The sequence below is a fragment of the Diabrotica virgifera genome, chromosome 8 (genome assembly GCF_917563875.1).
Source record: "Diabrotica virgifera virgifera chromosome 8, PGI_DIABVI_V3a".
In the NCBI taxonomy this organism is placed as follows: Eukaryota; Metazoa; Arthropoda; class Insecta; order Coleoptera; family Chrysomelidae; genus Diabrotica; species Diabrotica virgifera.
The window spans coordinates 74,444,172-74,463,851 of NC_065450.1; positions in this window are offsets into that span (position 1 = coordinate 74,444,172).

A 19,680-nucleotide genomic window follows, 5' to 3' on the forward strand; every position below is an offset into this window, starting at 1 on the left:
AAAAATTAATGATCCGAGCCATTCATCTGACTTTTCGGCTAGCCGAGCCCAACTAATCCGTACCTTGACGATTTACACGTAAAACTCAAGGAAATAACAAGTCGATGAGCAAGCGAACATGCATTCTCTCCGTAGGCATTAAAGCGGCAGGTACGGCACATTACCGATCTGCCGGTCGGTGTTTCATTTGGAGGCATCGCATCGGCAGAAATTGTCAAAAATAATCACGCCGTTTTACGTCGTTTAGTTGATATTGTAATTTTTTAAGTTGTCAGGAATTATCATTTAGTGGACATGATGGATCGAAGCATTTGTTAAAAATCAAAGTAATGATAATGAATTAATAAAATAAAATTGTTTTAGAAATATTTACTTTCTGATTCGAAGTGTACCTATTCGTAATACAGAATAAACTAATACATATTATAATCAAATAGTTACATTTTGAATAACGTTATTGAATCTGAGATTTAGAAAACCATTTGCTTTTCGCTGGAAGTAGATGAAACTCCTGATTATCATGTCATTCACAATTATCAATTATTGTTGTTCCATACGCGTTACGTGGTAATATTTATGAGAGGTTTTTAGGTTTTAGAGACGTGAGTAAAAGCAATAAGGCAAAATATATTTTTGTGTTTTAAAGAACAGATTAAAATTTTTTGATATCAAAAATAAATTGGTAGGGCAAACTGGGGCAGTCTTATGACGGCGTTGCTGTGATGTGTGGTGAATTAAATGGTCTCCAGGCAAAACTTAAAACTATTGCATCACAAGCTTTATTTACTCACTATTATGCGCATATAATGAATTTAGTTTTGCATGATACGTGTAAAAAAATAAAGAATATCGTCTTTTCTTGCCAGTTTAGCTCACCTAAACGGATTACTGGTTTAGAACAAAATTTGTTTGAAAAAAAAGCAAACAGTTTGTCAGACGCGATGAAATTTTAAATCTCAGTGTTAGTTTTATTTAAGCAGATTATCTCTGGTAGTTTTAGTATCTGTAGCAGACTTTCGTGAACAGCTTTCGAAAGTTTTTGATTTTAATATTGAAGGCGACGATTTTGAAAGTGGCAATACCTCGATCCGTGAAGCAATCGGTTTGAGAACTTTATTAAATAATTACTCTTTTAATATTCTCTTAAATATTTTTAAGACAGAGTTTGCCCAAGTTGACGTTATTTATTCCAAAAATAGAATGCGAAAGCTGGTGCAAAATCTCAGAGATTTTCGTAATGATAGTAGTTTCCAATATATACGCAGTGACGTTTTGGATTCTCTTGATATTTTCGAACCATCCCAAAAAAGACAACAACATGATACATATCTCGAAAAACGAGTAGGTATATCTTGAAATTTTGGATACCTACTATTACATGCAAATAGATACTTGTTTTTCGAATTTTAAAGATTTGCAAATTTCTGACCTCTTTGACGATTCAAAATTTAAAAGTTACTTTCGCCAAAGAATTTTTAAGATATTTATTATTACAAGTTAAGTACTTAAAAATTATGCCGATCCAAATATTTTCAGAAAGTGGGATAAGTTACAAAATATCGTCCCTTAGCTGACAACACCGCTCAAGTCGAAAATTAACGGTTTTGACATATACAATCAGATGCCGTAATTCAAAAAGTAGTGACACCGCGCAAGCCGTCAACCTGTATCATGGTCAACACCGCACAAGTAGCTCTGTGATTATATGTTTGTACGTGAGTTTTACTGCTGAAAAGTCTAGTATCCAAGAAGTTTTTATAGAAGATTAAGAGGTAAGCTATATGATAAATTAATGTTTATTCATTTACGCGTATTAATACAGAAAGAAATGATAATAAAATATCTTAAGCGGTGTTTATTAACGGTATTTTTTTAAACTTAGGCGGTGTTTCAAAAAGTAGTTCTTTTCGTCTCCTGTAAAGTTGGTAAAAATTACTTATGCGGTGTTGTTAGCTAAGAGATGATATGTATGTATAATTATATATAGTAAGTACTGCAATCCATTACAACAAACTATTCATCAATTTTCTTATTACCACCAATTTCTTCCTCAAATAAACGGAATTTATCTTGTCTCAAAAGAATCAACACGTATTGTGTAAACACCATGAAACAAGAGAGAACGTCAAGTACATCAAATAAAAAATAACAAAAAACAACAAAATCTCCTATGATGATTTAAGTCTTTTAATTTGATGGTATACCTATATGAGGAGACAAAAAACCTTGCCGACCCTGTCGCTAAGGCCACGAGCCGCCACTGGTTTGAAGGTCTGGCTAGTATACTGCTAAGACAAAGATCCGAATTGTCATAAATAGTGTGATGTTAATGTCTTTTTGGTCTCTAATGATTAAAACTCTATTGTTTGGATAACTTTATATTTACATCGTATAAACGGTGATTCAACCATAATTGTTTACAAATACAAATCATTACCTATACCCCACATTTGTACATATCAAGTACCTAATTATAACAACTCTTGAATTTACCTACGCTGCATTTTTATACACGACATAATATGTAAACCTCACGTATTAATTCACGGTCAAGAGTAATTGTCTTCGGGCCTGGCTAATACACTACATTATATTTTGATAAAGATATTTACAACTTAATTTATATAGGTTGTCCTAACTGTATTACAGAATATTCCAGTCAAATGTCATGTCTGATCTACTCTACGGATGTGAAACCTAGAAAGTGACAAAAAACCTTAACGACAAATTGCAGGTCATTGTGAATAAATGCCTACGAAGAATTGTACTTATTTTCTGGCCTAAAATCATCAGAAACCAAGATCTACTACACCTGACCGAACAAAACGGGTAGAACACAGTAGAAACTGTTGTGGAACTAGACTGACAGGGTAGACAATGAAATAAAGTCCAGAAAGTGGTGTTGGATCGGTCACAAACTCCAAAAAAATAACTCCAGTATTGCTATTGCAAGGACTGCCCTAGAGATGAACCCCTAATGAAAGGAAAAAGAGGTCGCCCAGCACAAACTTGGAGAAGATCCGATCCATCATGGACGAGATAAGAGGTCAAGGAAAGTCTTGGAAAGAGGTGAAGGCCTTAGTGCAAAACAGAACTCGATGACTCGTTTTCACTGAAGCTCTAAACGAGCAATTATTCTCGTTGATCATAACAATCCTTATCAAACTGTAACCCCTAGGGAGATATGTGACCGAGATGTTTCTTCCCAAGTTAATTGGCTATATTGGAGTAAATCTTGTATTAGGTTATTTGTACGCCTGTGAATATAACGATTGAAAATGTTAAAGTTTAGTACCGGTTTTACCGCCCTTCAAGTAACTGGTATATTATATTAAAGTAATTAGGTACTCAAATAGTTTTCTTATCGTATAATTTAAGCCAGACGCAGTCATGAAAAAATTTGGGGTTTAAGACTAGACATGGATATATCAAACCCACAATTACATATCCATAAATGGTATAGTGGAAAAAGTGCAGCAAAAAAGTGCCATCATCAAATTAAGCAAGGTGCAAATATTTGCTTGCCTTGGGATTACAGGGGATATGGGGGGCTATGCTTTCCGCCATTGATTCAAGACCTCATTTATATAGATTTTAAACAGTAGTCGCTTATTCACCATGGAGATATCCGATAATCTGTTGTTGATTTTTATGTTTGCTTGGGTGTTGTTATTGATATAAAGAGAGGAGTAAGACAGAGTTGTGTTCTGTCGCCGCTACTGTTTAACCTGTACAGTGAAGCCATATTTCAGGAAGCGATAGCGGAGCTAAGTGATGGAATCTCTATAAACGGAAGAATAGTAAATAACATAAGATTCGCTGATGACACCGTTATAATGACAGACACCCTAGAATCGCTACAAGAATTGGTAAATAGAATTAACGATTATTGCATTCGATAAGGACTAAAAATAGACAAGAAAAAAACTAAATTTATGATTGTCTCAAAAACAGAACATGGAAATGAAAGGTTAATGATAGAGCAAACCCAAATAGAAAAAGTTAAGACATACAAATATCTGGGAACCTGGGTTGATGACAAAAATGACCAAAGCCAAGAAATTAACGTCCGAATTGAAACTGCAAGGCAAGCATTTATAAAAATGAAGACACTGCTTACATACAAACAAAGACCTTCAGTTGCCTCTCAGATTGAGGGCTCTAAGATGCTATATATTTTCTATATTGCTGTACGGAATGGAAGCTTGGACATTGAAGAGACAACACATAAGAAGAGTAGAAGCGTTCGAAATGTGGTGTTACAGACGAATATTGAAAATTCAGTGGGTTTAAAGGATTATCAATGTTGAAGTGCTACGACGTTTAAATAAGGAGTTAGAAATTATGAAAAGTATAAAAACTAGAAAACTGGAATATTTGGGTCACATTACCAGAGGAGAAAAATATGAGTTGCTGAGAATTATTATGCAAGGAAGGATCCAAGGAAGAAAAAGCATAGGAAGAAGACGCATCTCCTGGCTAAGGAACCTTAGAGAATGGTTTAACTGGAGTTCATTACAACTATTCAGAGCAGCAGCCAATAAAGTGACCATAGCCATTATGATATCCAACCTCCGACAGGAGAGGGAACTTTAAGAAAAATAATTTTTGCACTGCTTTTGTTAAAGTTATATTAATAGGGGATTTTTACAGGACTTGTCATAATTTACACAGTGGAACGGTATGAAATGACTTAGTTAGATCGACGAATAGCAGATGTATTAGCAGATGTAAAAAAGTAGCCAGAGACAGAGAAATTTTCTCTGTCTCTGGCTACTTTTTTTAGTTGAGTTGGTTGAGCGTAAATATGTGGTCAATGATGGATCTTCCTGCTCAGAATCCTGCTTGTTGTTCGATCTCTAAAGGTGCATATTTATTTTCATTAGAGTTTTCAAAGTTTTTCCATATAATCTGCTAAAGTTGCTGGTTACAGTAATATAGTGATAATCCTTGCAGTCTTCCTTGTTACCCTTTTTGTGTATTGGAGTTATTTACCCATTTTTCCAATTTTCTGGTATGTTTTCTCCGTTTGTGCAGTTATTGAAAATTAAGATTATTAATTTGATAAATTTTGCCTGAAATAACGAATTTATTCTATTTATCTACACCGTATTGTATATACCTATACATATTAGTACTTCTATTTTTATTTTCATATTAAAAATACTTTCTTACTTTAATGAACATGCCCCCACTTTACTTATATTACCACTACATCAAAAGTTTATTTTTGTTAGATAACATTTTGTTCTACATAGCCCTTAAGTCAAAAGGTTGATTTGACTTTTAATACAGCATTCTAATGTCACAAATGCACACCGTAACATGATAGGTCACAGGTGGAAAACGTAAATAGTGCAAGGTGAATATAAAAAGCAATAAAAAGGTCACGACATTTGAGCTAACCTTTACCGAGCACGAACTATCTGATGTATCTCTTGGAAGTTAAATTAATAGATATTATATTGAATGTTACTTATTCTTAATATACAAGGAGATTTTATACGATGAAGGGAGGTGTTAAACTGGCGTCAAACAGCGACAGCTTGCATAAATGGAAAATCAACAGAAATATGTAAAATACAAAGAGGTGTCAGACAGGGTTGTATACTGTCCCCACTGTTGTTCAATTTATATTCAGATATAATATTTAAAGAAACACTGCATAATTTGGAATGGGTCGTGAAAATTAATGGAATTCTGATAAATACAATCAGATATGCAGACGATACAGTTATTTTAAGTGATGACATGAATTGATTACAATGCCTTTTCAATGCTATTGACACAGTTGGAAGAGAGTTTGGCCTAAACATAAATTGTTCAAAAACACTTGATATCGAAATTGGGTCAATACTCGCAATCTTAAAGTTTGTATTTTTAATAGTTGTTACACAATCATGGGGCAACCGGTTTCGAGGCTTACAATTTCTGCCTCATCTTCAGGCCCAGTACATAAAGTCTTCACAATTACAAACTACAAGCTAAAAATCACAAAAAGATAAAAATGTACATATATATATATAAACAACTATGTCTTGATTTAAATTAAAATACATACAATAAAGCAAAACAACTGCAGAGTACTGAACTTACTAGTCTATGCAGGGGGTCACCAATTAGCGGACCGTCATTAAATTCAGAATATAGCGTTTGGAAAATTTGAAAATGTTTGGCCATGAAATTGTATATTATGTTTGACTTAACTTATGTGTGCGAAGCCGCTTTATCAAGAATGAACTTTATTAAAAATCGGTAGAGATCTCAGCTAACAGATGAATATCTCAACTTCCCAATGAGAATCAGTTGCACCACACTCACTCCAAACTTCAGGCAGGTTGTACATAATAAAAAATGTCATTTTTCTCACTGATAATTTATTTTGTAAAGAATGACAAATTTTCTGATTCGGTTTTTTTGTGGATTATTGTTAAAAAATGTCCCCTTAAACAAATCAGAAGGGGCCCGGGATGCCGGGCAAAACAATATTTTTATACAAATTCAAAATTACCTTTTAGCCTCGAAAATTGTATTAAAAAAAAGTATGTGTCATCTTTTCCGTTGATGTTTTTCGAGCTATAAGCGATTTAAAATCTGAAAAATGTGAAAATACCTACGCATATTCGAGGTTTGAGAACTCATATGTAAATTATTAGTTTTCAGGTTGCCAAGTGCCCAAATTGAAGTTTATAAATTCAATTTCAAGATTCTAACGAGTAATCGGGACTTACTTCAATATAGACCGTTGTTCTCTAATTGTTAATTATGCGAGTCCACTCGACGTTTAAGTCGCCGCACATTGCAATTTATGGTGCGTCTTTGTCGCACTTATTATACATATTATACGTACTTATGCAAAAAATGCCCAACAAATAGTCCACATTTATTAGAATTTTATAATTTATTATTAATATATTTTTTTAATGAGTTATTTATTTATTCAATTAATTATTGCCAATGTGCTAATTAAATACGCCAATAAAAACAAATGGTCAAAATTGAAATAAACCCCGATAACTCGTCAGAATCTTGAAATTGATGTTTAAACTTCAATTTAGGCACTTAACAACCGCAAAAATAATAATGTACACATGAATTTTCAAGCTTCGAAAATGCTTATTTTCATATTTTTCAATTTATAAATCGCTTAAAACTTGAAATCTACCAAGTTTTGAGAAAAATGACAAAAGATCTTATTTGTTTAAGATGACCCAAAAATTCTAAAACCATACACTCACCAGCACAAAATTCCGCCACCCAAAAATTTTGATTAACCCTCCGTTAGTCGCTAGGATAAACGGAGCATCAAGAGTCGCTACGGTGTCAGAGACCGACAATTTAAAAAAAATAGTTTTTGCTATAAAATTCGTACAAATATTTTATATTGTGTATAGGAATGACTGAAAAATATTTTTGAAAATGTTTTATTGAAAAGCAACAGATATAAAATGAAAAACCGCTTTCATTTTCACTTCCCTCATCGTCAAAATAATTTTCATCGTCGCTAGGAACCATTTCCCATAATTCCATTCCAACGTTTTTGTTCGGCTTCAAAGGACATCTATAAATAAGACTTGACCAAAACTTACCGATAAAATGCAATAATAAGATGCTAAATCTTTACCTGAACTGCAAGTTATGCCAATAAAGTAATAACCACACCGTTAGTCTCAACGGAGTCTTGCACCGAAAATAGCTATAAAACTCGCACAACTGTACCCAAGTAGGTAAGAATGTACACTAACACGAGGTTAGTTGATAGGAAGAGGTGCAGAAAGTGGCGATAGAAAAAAACAGTTATTTTGTAAATCCCGAATGAATAACTCTGTCGTCGGTGTGTGACACCGATAGCGACTAACGGAGGGTTAAGTTTGACAATCTATAACTTTATTATTTGTATTCCGATTTTCAAAATTCTTGCATCAGTTTGTAGGTACATGTATTGATATCGTTTGTTATTATTCCGGTAACAAAAAAAATTGCTTACATGGCATTATACGGGGGTGAATGAAAACGTTGTTTTTTCTCCTAACTTTAAAAAATTCTGTGGAAAAATTGCAGGGCTGATTTTGTTTGATACCCCTTTAATATTATCCTGGAGGTATCACTAAGGTTTTGGCTTTTGAATTATCCGAATATCTCTTTTCTTGTAAGATCTGTAAATAAAAACATTTCTTTGAAGGTTTATTTAATTAAAAATATCAAACGCACTAAAATGACAAAACAAAACAAAATTAACAACAAAACAAAACAACTCAATAGCGGGTATGTCCACCTCTTGCAGCAACGGCTGTTCGCAATCTGTTTAGCATCGAATAAAAATGTGTTATCATTGCCTAGGGAATAACCCGATATCTCTCTACCAGGACCATAACTGTACCAAATTTTCTGGAGGGCTATATATAGCTTTTTTTAGTTCATCTTATAAATGCTCAATAGGATTGAGATCTGGGCTGCATGCGGGCCATTCTAATCTTATGAATCCAACCTCTATTTTATGAGCCAATCAGTGTTTTTATTTACAAAAAATAATACAGCTCTTACAAGAATATTCGGATAATTCAAAAAACAAAATTTTAGTGATGCATCGGGAATAATATGACAGGACTATGAAACAAAATCAGCAATTCCATTTTTCCACAGAATTTTTTAAAGTTAGGACAAAATACAACTCTTCCATTCACTCCTGTATAATGCCTTGCAAGCAAAATTTTTTTGTTACCGGAATAATACCGAACGATACCAATACATGTACCCATGATACTATAAATTCGTAATGTCCGATTACTTTGAATTGTTCGCGGTTGTATTTTATATTTTTACCTTTGACAGTTATTTTGACTGGAATCTCGACACTAAATTCTTTTCGAATACATTGAAGTTTAATTTTATTTTGCTAATTGAATAATTTCATCACATAATGCATACAAATCCCATTTAACTTTAACAAGAATTCAAATTCAACTTCCGGTCTCCAGTTACGTAATCAATGCGCGAACTCGGACGTATTTGAGCTACGGGAAAATACTATCTCTTTATTTATAGTATCATGCATGTACCTACAAACTGGTGCAAGAATCTTGAAAATCGGAGCACAAATAACAAAGTTATAAATTGTCAAAATTAATCAAAAATTTTGGGTGGCGGAATTTTGTGCCGGTGAGTGTATTTTCGGGAGCAAAAAAGGTAATCTTTTGGATTTATTAAAAACATGTTAAAAACAATTTCTGCCTAAAAATTTCGCACTGCACCCTTCTGATTTGTTTACCGAATTGGAACAACCATACAGGTAGTGTTAACTCCGGACCCCGGAAGTGCCATAGGTTTTCGAAAATGACCCTCAGGAAATCTAATTGTGACCCCTGGATATAGAGTGTATACTGAAACATTTTGCCATTGGGAGTGACCAATCTGATGAGAATAGCAATTTTCTCTTCCTTTTCACCCTTGTAACTTATTAAAATAAACATTATAGACGTTTTCAGGAATTTTTGCCCATCTCATTGGTAATAATGTAATCTTTCATTCTGCGTTTCAATTTTTCAAAAATACTTAGTTTTCTCAGGATTCGAAAAAATGAATGCAAAAGCATGGGCCCGAAATTTTGCACCTACACTCTTAACGAAGAAACAAAAATTTTTGGTGTAGTGGAATTAAAATGGCGAGCTATGCATGTTCATTAAGGGGATAGGCGCAAAAATTCGGCTCCAATGCTATTTAAATGCCTTCATTTTTTCGAATATTGAAAAAACGCAGAATGAAAGATTACGTTATTATCGAACGTAGAAAGTCTCTGAAAACTTCTATAATGCTTATTCTAATAAGTTACAGAGGTGAAAAAGAAGAGAAAATTTAGTGTGATTTTTAATTTCAAATATCACATTCAAAACAAACTTTTTGTTTATTCTAAGGGACTTTATACCCTCGGTAATAATGCAGTCTTTCATTCTGCGTTTAAATTTTTCAAAAATATTTATTAGTTTTTTCAGGATTCGAAAAAAATGAACACCATGTCCTTGGTGATATTTTCCAAATCCAACACTCCCTATCTTTGTCTGATACAATGCACTCAGTCGAAAAGAATGTGGTGACAAGCCAGTGACAAACAAGGCTACGAAATATTTCACACGGCTTCAGGAATATTTTGAGTTGTTTATTAAATAATATTGATAATGTATTTGATAAATAATTGATTTAAGACATGAAATTAATAAAAAGAATGTATGTGTACTTTGTACGCACGTAAGAAGTTATACTTGTATTATATGATTTCTTAAAAATAAATACACTTTAAACAGTTTGTTTTAATTTTTTTAAACACCAAACTAATTTTGTGCTTACCGCTTTCAAAAAAATAAAAAAAGTATAGGATTGCGCTGGATTCGAACTCAAGACCTTTCGATCTCTGGCCGAATTAGTCGAGGCATTGAAGCACAAAAAAGGCCTTACTGTCGATTTTTGGCGCAGTAAGACGGATTTTAATGCAGTTTGGTGCGTTGGATTCGTGATAATGTCAAGAAATTTTGTGAACTAATGTAATGAATAAGAAATCTGAAATTGCATTTGTGCATAAGAAAAATGCAGTTCAAAAGTGCATTTTGAAATAGGCAATTATTATAAATTTGCAACTCGGTAAATAGTTGGGCAACATCCCGATTAATTATTTTAATTATTTTTAATCATTTTTAAGTCCATATAATATTTTAAGATGTCAATAACCATTAATAATAAACAAAAAATTTTCCTTATGGGGAATCGAACCAAGTACTAACACGTCCGTAACTAGATACACATACCGCTAGCCTACGCAGACACTTGCTACACACGGGCGATATTAGGTATAAACAAAAACAAATAGGCAAATAAAAATTGTAAAGAAAATTACTACATACTTAAATGTATTATAAAATTAATATATTCCTAAATTTTGGAAGAAACATTTGTAAATAGGTACATTTATACAAAACATTCGAAAAATCGACATTTCAATCCTTCAATGCCTCGACTAAATGCTATACCAAATACGCTACGAGGACTGTGTCTGTATCGGTTCGTACGTACCTAATGACAATTCACAGTAACAAACAGACAAGGTGAATAAATATACAATAAAATATTTTAATAATACTCATCTTACTCCTGAGGAAGACAAATCGAAAGACACAAAAATTATAATAAATATATTTACTAAAAACACTGATATATTCTTTTCACACCTTTTCTTGCACTGATATATTTATACATAACTAGAAAGATTTTAGCAACTAAACGCCATACTGTCTGTATGCGCATGCGAGCAGAATTATGAAATTTTACTCTCAATCGCACCTAAAGAAGTATAACTTCAAAAATTTATTTATTGTTTATTGTTTATGGAAGATCCAAGCAGATAATACACCAGGATATATTTTGTGATCCAAGTATTTTGTTGTTAAAGATGTTCTCAAAATGTATCAAAGCGTTCCATAGTAACAATATATTATTAAAAAAAATAAATTTTTTTTCTTTTCTCGAGTATTAGTTTTATTATATAGTATATACATTATTGCAATCACTGAATACATAGTGAAAAAATAATCGTATTAATTAATTGAATTAATAATTTAAGCGATTAAACAAGTAAGTTATCCAAGAACATTCAAAAGCAATCATTAATTTAATGTCATTGTCAACTAATCTTCATACCAGTGAGAATTTTACTACACGTAATTTGCCGTGTAAAGAAAGAAAAAGTAGGATAGACGTAAAATATTTGCACCTACTCTCTTAAACTAAGAGAAGTTTTTTCAATATGAAAATATAAATAAAAGTACATATTCTACTCAATCTACTCTAAATTTTCACACTAAAATACTAATTTAAATTCGGCAAATGGTACTTGCATATAAATATACATATTTTAATATATTGAATCTGTATGCAGACAATCTATGTTGTCCTTTTTTAATTATACGATCCACTGTTGTACGTGTCATATGAATAAAAAATTTAAACTGATGGGAATACCACACCTAAACCAATACAAATTCAGGGAAAACCAATTTTCTCTTCGCAAAATTATATTTACCGTCGGACTTTCAGGTGATATGCAGAATCACATAATTTGTGTTTAATTGTAAATTTGGATTTACTTTAAAAACTACCTCGTTTTATAAAAGTTGTCTATCTCTTTTTTAAATCAAGTATAATAAAATATTTTTAATATTGAATCACTAACAAAAGGGGGGGCATCAATTTACCTACATGTTAAAACAAAAAATATAGCTGAGCTAATTTTGAACAAGAATGCACAAGAATTTATTAGCACTTTCTGTGTAAAATTGTAGCATTAAAAGATTAGAAAGAAGAAGAGCTCGACACGTTAAATGCCAAATTAAACAAAATATAAAAATATACTTGGTGCTGCTTAACTTTTTCATGTACCTCGGTAGCAAGTCTTCAGAGACCTAGGGGTGTGGATTCTTAATAGATGTTAAATAAAATTGAAACTCAATAATTGTTCGGGGGCGCCATAATTAAAAAAAAAGTATAATATATGTTTACTTATAAAAAAATATAAAACTAAGAATGCCGGTTACTTGAAATATCTGTACTTACCGTAGGCTACTTTCATGCGTGATTACTTTATAAGAAGGATAGAGATTGGTAAAGAAAATCTAATAATTAAACACAATTCTTACTTTATTGCAACACATAAAAATTTAGCAAAGTTGTTAAAAAAAAGTTGAACTGAATGTTTACTTATAAAAAAATATAAAACTAAGAATGCCGGTTACTTGAAATATCTGTACTTACCGTAGGCTACTTTCATGCGTGATTACTTTATAAGAAGGATAGAGATTGGTAAAGAAAATCTAATAATTAAACACAATTCTTACTTTATTGCAACACATAAAAATTTAGCAAAGTTGTTAAAAAAAAGTTGAACTGAACTAAATACAAACAACTATCTCCCTTGAACTATTATCAACAATTTTCTCCGTCAGCAAGGCAAAGAGCCTGCTGACGGAAAGGCACCAGCTTCTTACTCTAGACTACTAGAACTGATCTCTCTTTTCAACTACTCCGAACTGATCTCGAATATACTAGGAACTCCCCTCACAACCCAAAACTCATTCCCTCTCCCCATTTTTCCATCCTACTCAACTTACGTCCGGTTTTACCAATTAAAAAATTTGTCAATCTCCACTTTTATTTCAAAACGAATAGAAAAGATTTAAGTAAATTTCAACCACGCTCTCAAAGGCAATAACTCTTTCTCTAAAATAGGACTAAACCAAACGAAATTCTGATAGCTATATCTCTCAGCTCAAGATTCTCCCAGGCTTTTTCGCAACGTTCGCAATACTGCACGTGTAAACTCGCTGTATTACATAAACACACTCAAGAGCCCCTATCTCTGCAAAGGAATTCACAGCATAAATAAATCAGCTCCGAAACATCATATTTCGGTCTCACAGTCGCCAAAAATACATTAGTAAAAGATTTACGAGTCCCGATTCTTTTGGCGGTACGAAACATATCGAGGTCCCTCTGATAAAAGAGATATCAATATCCATGAGAACGCAAAATCAATCCAACATTGTGAGAAACGAATTACGCAATACACTGAAACACAAACATGATTAACGGACTGATTATACAGGGTGGAGCAAAAATAATAACGACTTTCGGACCGTTACAAAATAAATCGTTATCTTGAAGCGAGCGACGATTTTTAATGTCAGTTACGAGAAAAATCAATTTTTTAAAGAAAATTTGTATTATTGATAGCAAAGATTCGGTATCTTTTGATCGGAGTGTTCCATCGACAAAAATAAAAATACGTTTTAAATGTGAAGAGTGCAGCGTTCGTATGCATTTTTTACAGCTTGCCGCAAATGAAGTCAGTTTTTATCATCATCATCCAACCAATTCACGTCCACTGCTGGACATAGGTCTCCCCCAATTGTTTCCACACTTCACGGTTTTGTGCTTATTGTTGCCAGTTTTTACTAATCCGCCTGAGATCATCTGCCCATCGTGTAGGCGGCCTTCCTCTACTTCGTTTATCTTCTCTTGGTCTCTATTTCATCAGCTTTCGTGTCCATCTTGAATCTTTCAGCCTGGCGACGTGTCCAGCCCAGTTCCATTTGAGCCTGGTGATACGTTCTACAACATCTGCGATCTGCGATACTCATTTGTTATAAAGTGACTCAGTCCTCATGACCTCAGTTTTTATAAAGCAGTTAAATTAATAATGTTTGCGCGATTTTTGTTTCTTAAGAGTCTCATAAGATCAATAAAATGTATTACTTCCATTGACCAGTCAGTATGGAATTTCCGTTGTTAAGTTCTAATAATCAAATCCTATCAGATGAAATTTCGATTTTGACCTTTGGGCGACAAAAATGAGGCATTTGAAATATGCCTAAAAAACGCCGAATTTAAACTTTCACTTTAAAGAGATATTTGTTCATTAAGATTATTAAAGCTTTCAAAGTATTTTGACCTCTAGCTGTAATCATCTCTTTTATTTTAGATCCTATATTTATTTAGTACTTATTCTTCATTCTATTGCTACGCTACTTACTTTCTTATTAATTTCCGTGTCCGGAACACCAAAACCTTTAAATACTGTATTTCCAATAGTTGGCCACATAGATGGCCAATTGCTATAATTGCTACGCTACTACTGCTTCTATTTTGGATTTTTTTGGTATTGTTATCCCTGATGTTTTGTTTACTTTTAATTTTTTTCCTATTGGCTTATTAAGTTTCTAATATTCTAGTGAATTTTGATTCATTATATCTATGGAACCATTTATATTTATGGAACTGGTAGAACATATGACCAGACTGTACATTATTCTCCGGGTAGTCTCGTTTTACTTAAAACAAGGAAACCCCATTTGATTTTAGTCTTCTTCCATTCTTTCAGGTGATTCTGGGGTTGTAGCATTGAAACTAGCAATATAAACAATATATTGTTTTCGATGTTTTAATTTTAAGTTCTTGCTTCCCATAGATTGCATGAGGTTGACCTCTAAGAGGTGTGGGATTGAACACCCACAAGGGGACCAGATTCCGTTGTTTCAAAACTAATTTAGGTTGTCTTAGCCATAACTTGCCATGCTGGTTGACGAGTGCTGGGGAGGGATATAGGGAAGGGATTTGAAGCTTGGTGATTATACTGGGGTTTGGGCCTAATTTCCTCGACGTAAGAAGTGAAGGAAAAACCAGGCGCTAGCGTAGACTGGGACGCTAAATCTCTCTTAGGTCCGCAGCCTCCTATCGGGATTATAGAGCGCTCTATATTAACAGAATGGAAAAACTAAAGAGTGGCGACTATCGCTTGAAAGAACTATTTAGTGAGACATATGAACAATTACCTGGGCACGAAAAGTGAAGATGTATTAAGATTAAAAAGGCATTTTGCCTAAAATCAATAAGGAAGCAAGAGAAAGAGATATGTATATGTATATCATAGTCCGGCATAAATAACAGACAGAAAGCTATTGAAAAATAGTCGAAAATAAGGTTCTAACATTACAATACTGTTAATAATGTTTCCATCTCGTATTTCTTATATTCAGATAATATAGGACAAATTTAATTAAATTTCGGTGATATCATTTACCAGAGGATCTAATTAACGACAGAAACGTCAAAATAAATTCAGTCGAAAACAATTCATAAGTACTCTGATGCAATTTAGTGTTTCATATAATCTGACCCAGTTTTGGGCGTCAGCGCTTGCATTACATATCTACTGCTGCCACATAATTCTCTAAAACGTTTATCTTATAATCACTTTAAGTGAGAATTTACGCGATCAAAACGTCACTTATAATCTCGAAGCATTTTACCTCCGCAAAAAGGAACAACAATTGTATAACCCAATACCCTAAATTAAACAGGAATGAAACACTAGAGTTCATTAATATACAGAAAGTTTCTGTTAAACTGTACAAAAGTGTATATATTTTCCTTAAATGTCAGAGTTTTAAAGTTTTTTGTGTTTAAACTTTCAGTTTTATAATTCTGTATAGTCAGTTGCAACAATTTTTACTCTCTAAACAACAACTAGCTAAAATCTGGACAGATTATGCTTCGTTCCTCTTTGCAAACAATAGGCCGAATCTGCCAACTACTACCAACTACTTTTTTTGTCGAAAAGTAAACATTTTCAATAGCAAATAACTCGAAAAGTATTGACTTACGTAAAAAACTCTATAGAACGAAAGTTGCTTATCAAGTCGCCGTCAAACTTCCAACATGTGAACAAGTCACACCCAAATTTCAGATGTTACCTAGGGCAAACTAAATTATATTTTAAACATCAAGGCTTAAGGTAGCTTTTTATACTTATGTTTCCTTAACGGACTACTTGAAATGGGCTTTGACCCACATATTTTTGTAAAATAGCATTTTGGTGGCTAACATGTACATTGCACGTAAGCACTGATGATGACTGGTAAACCAGTCGAAAACTAGTTATGTGAATTGATGTGGCCCTTTTGAGGGTTTTTTAAATATACCTTTTATACAGCATTTATTGTTTTTGAAAAACTAAAACTCTAAATTTAAGCGACTAAAGTTTTACTGTGACTAAAATTTTGCAACTTTCATTCTATTTTCTTTATTAGCGTCGGGTGCAGCGCGTCCTAGCTAAAACAAGTAACTTTCCTGTTAACAAACTTTAGTAATTCCTAATTGCATTCTCATGACAAGCTCTATTGTCTTTACCTTGCCGGGTAACATATTCTGATACGTTAAATTGGAGCTCCTAAAATGCTGCAATAACGACAATATGAAACCGAACAGAATCGAATTTGCCATAAGTTCTGTTAATGGGTTTATAATTTAAACGCTACACTCCGCTACAGTATTTTTCAGAAGTATGGAATAAGTTCATTACTTCAGAAAGAGACGACTTTAAAAAATCTTAAACCACGTTAATTTTAGTTTTTGAATGGCTATGTGAGTGTTTATTTTTTCTAGAATATACATGGGTATCCTGAGGCGTGACCAGACACCCCGTAACGCGACAGTTCGTAACCGGACAGTTGGTAACGGACAATTCGTAACAGCGACAGTTCGTAACGGCGACACTTGGTAACGACGACAGTTCATAACTATACTTCCCAATTGAATTATTCTGTTTATTTTTGTTAACGTGAAAACTAACTGTTATTACAGTTATAATTGAAATTATGTTTATCAATTTAACGCATCAGTACGGGGATAAACATGTTTAACACATTTTATATTTCGTATTTCAGTGTATATTAAAAGTCTTTAAACACAAACAAATATTTAAATACATACAAACTTTTAACAATATTCATAAAAGTTTATTCCTCTTATTGTTCCTTAAATTTGCATATGCCTAGACAAAGGTATAATGAAGTACTTAATTCCTGAAATCTTTAATCTGACAACCGTCTTTAGACATTCCAAACTTTTTAAATAAACATTTTGTAAAGAAAAGATTATAATTACCTGTTATTATAATAAACCTTGTGATTGGTAATAGCTTTGGGGCATTCAATCAACGGTTATATTTGATAAGAGGGATGGCTTGTAATACTTTAATACTTTTATTATATTCTGAAACACGAAATATGAAATGCCTTAAAATTGTTTATCCTGATACTGATTCGTTGAATTGATAAACATAATTCCATTTATAACTGTAATACCAGTTAGTTTCCACGTTAACAACAATAAACAGAATAATTCAATTTGGACGTTACGAATTGTCCGTTACGAATTTGTATAGTTACGAACTGTCGCCGTTACGAACTACTAATTGTCCGTTACCAACTGTCCGGTTACGAACTGTCGCGTTACGAGATGTCATGGAACCATCCTGAGGATATTATGGGCCAGATTATGTGCATTTGTGTTTCTTATTGTCTATTGAGAGAGTATACCTGTATGGTATATTTTTAGGGATAATTTTTTCAGTTTTTTTTCTTGTAGAGTTAAAATATGTCTATGCATATCTACTTTTAGAAATCTGGTGTAGAATTATGACGCTTTGAAGTTTGTAGTATAACCACTATCTCAAAAACCCTTGTATACAGTTTCTTCAAAAATAACTTTATAAGGACACAACTGCGCCATAAAATTATTACAATGTTGATGGATTCGACCGTTACTTGATGGAAATTAATTTTATTTAACAATAAAACAATGAAAACGTTTGTTTTCTATACTTCCACAAAATTTATTATAACTATGTGACTACAGCTGCTTCAGCAGAGTGCCTTTCTCAAGTGATTTAGGTTATTATGGGTTTGCCTTTTTAAAGTCTTTAACTGAAGAGGTTGTGGTTGTTTTTATACAGCTCCGTCATATAAACTTTTAAAAAAACTGTCAGATATTATTACATAATACACTAAATTTTCAGTAGTAATTGCACAAGAGCTCTATAGACTGACAGAAATTTCCATGTCAAAAAATAACAAATAGCAGTAAACAATGGCTATAACGAACAAACAATTAATATAATTTAAAACCAAAAACTTCATAAGAAAGCCCTGAAATTAGTCTTTCCACCACCACAGAAAGAACCCAGTACCTTCTGCTCACATATACTGGCAAGATAACAACAAAAATAACCAGATACATAAAAAAGAAAGAAATAACACCAGCTTTCAGAACTAACAACAACTTAAGCAAATATATTAAGAACAATAAGAGCCGAAAGAAAAACAACTACAAAGTGGTGTGTACAAACTAACTTGTGGTGACTATACGAAAACTTCATCGGTCAAACTGGCAGAACCTTTGACAAACGGATAGCAGAACACCAAAGGGCTTTCAACAATAGAAAAAGAGACACTTCTACTACGCACTTTACCTTCTAGATCATAATCATTCTTTTAATGAACATTTTCAAATTCTGCATATTCAAAATAAAGGCCTTAAGCTATCTTTATTAGAATCTATGGAAATTAATAAATTAAAAAATACAGATGTAATTCTGAATGACCAACTCGAGACAAACAGCTCCCCGTTCCTCAACCTCTATAGTTAAAGACTTTAAAAAGGCAAACCCATGGTAAACTAAATCACTTGAGAAAGGCACTCTGTCGAAACAGCTGTAGTCACAGAGTTGTAATAAATTTTGTGGAAGTATAGAAAACAAACGTTTTCAGTGTTTTATTGTTAGATATTACAACGTTGTTTGCATAGTATATTGTGATTTCATATTAAACAAATCTCCCAAAAAGTCAACGAATCAAAGTAAAAATATGTTTTGCCTGTTTTGGCCGTATATCTGCATTATATAAAATACTTTTATGTAGAGAAAAATTCATGAAAACTGCACTGTAGAGATCATCAAGTCAGATAAGTACATGAAATATTCACTTGCACACATCCATGCATTGTATCTAACTGGTAAGTTTGCAGTTGTTGGCCCGACACTTTAATGGCCTCTAAACAAACAAATAAATAGCTCTGAAATGATTGTGTAATATTTTTGAAGTCATAGCTTAGCTATTTTTTTAAGCGCAGCTTTTATAGTAACGTATTAATTATTTTTCTCTACAATAAAATGAAAAATCGTCACGACACATGAACTAGATCGAAGTGGCAATTATTACTTAACAAGGGGAGTCCGTTATACAAATATAACATTTCATTTAATTATAAAACCTATTTATTTCTACCAACTTCATAATTTTT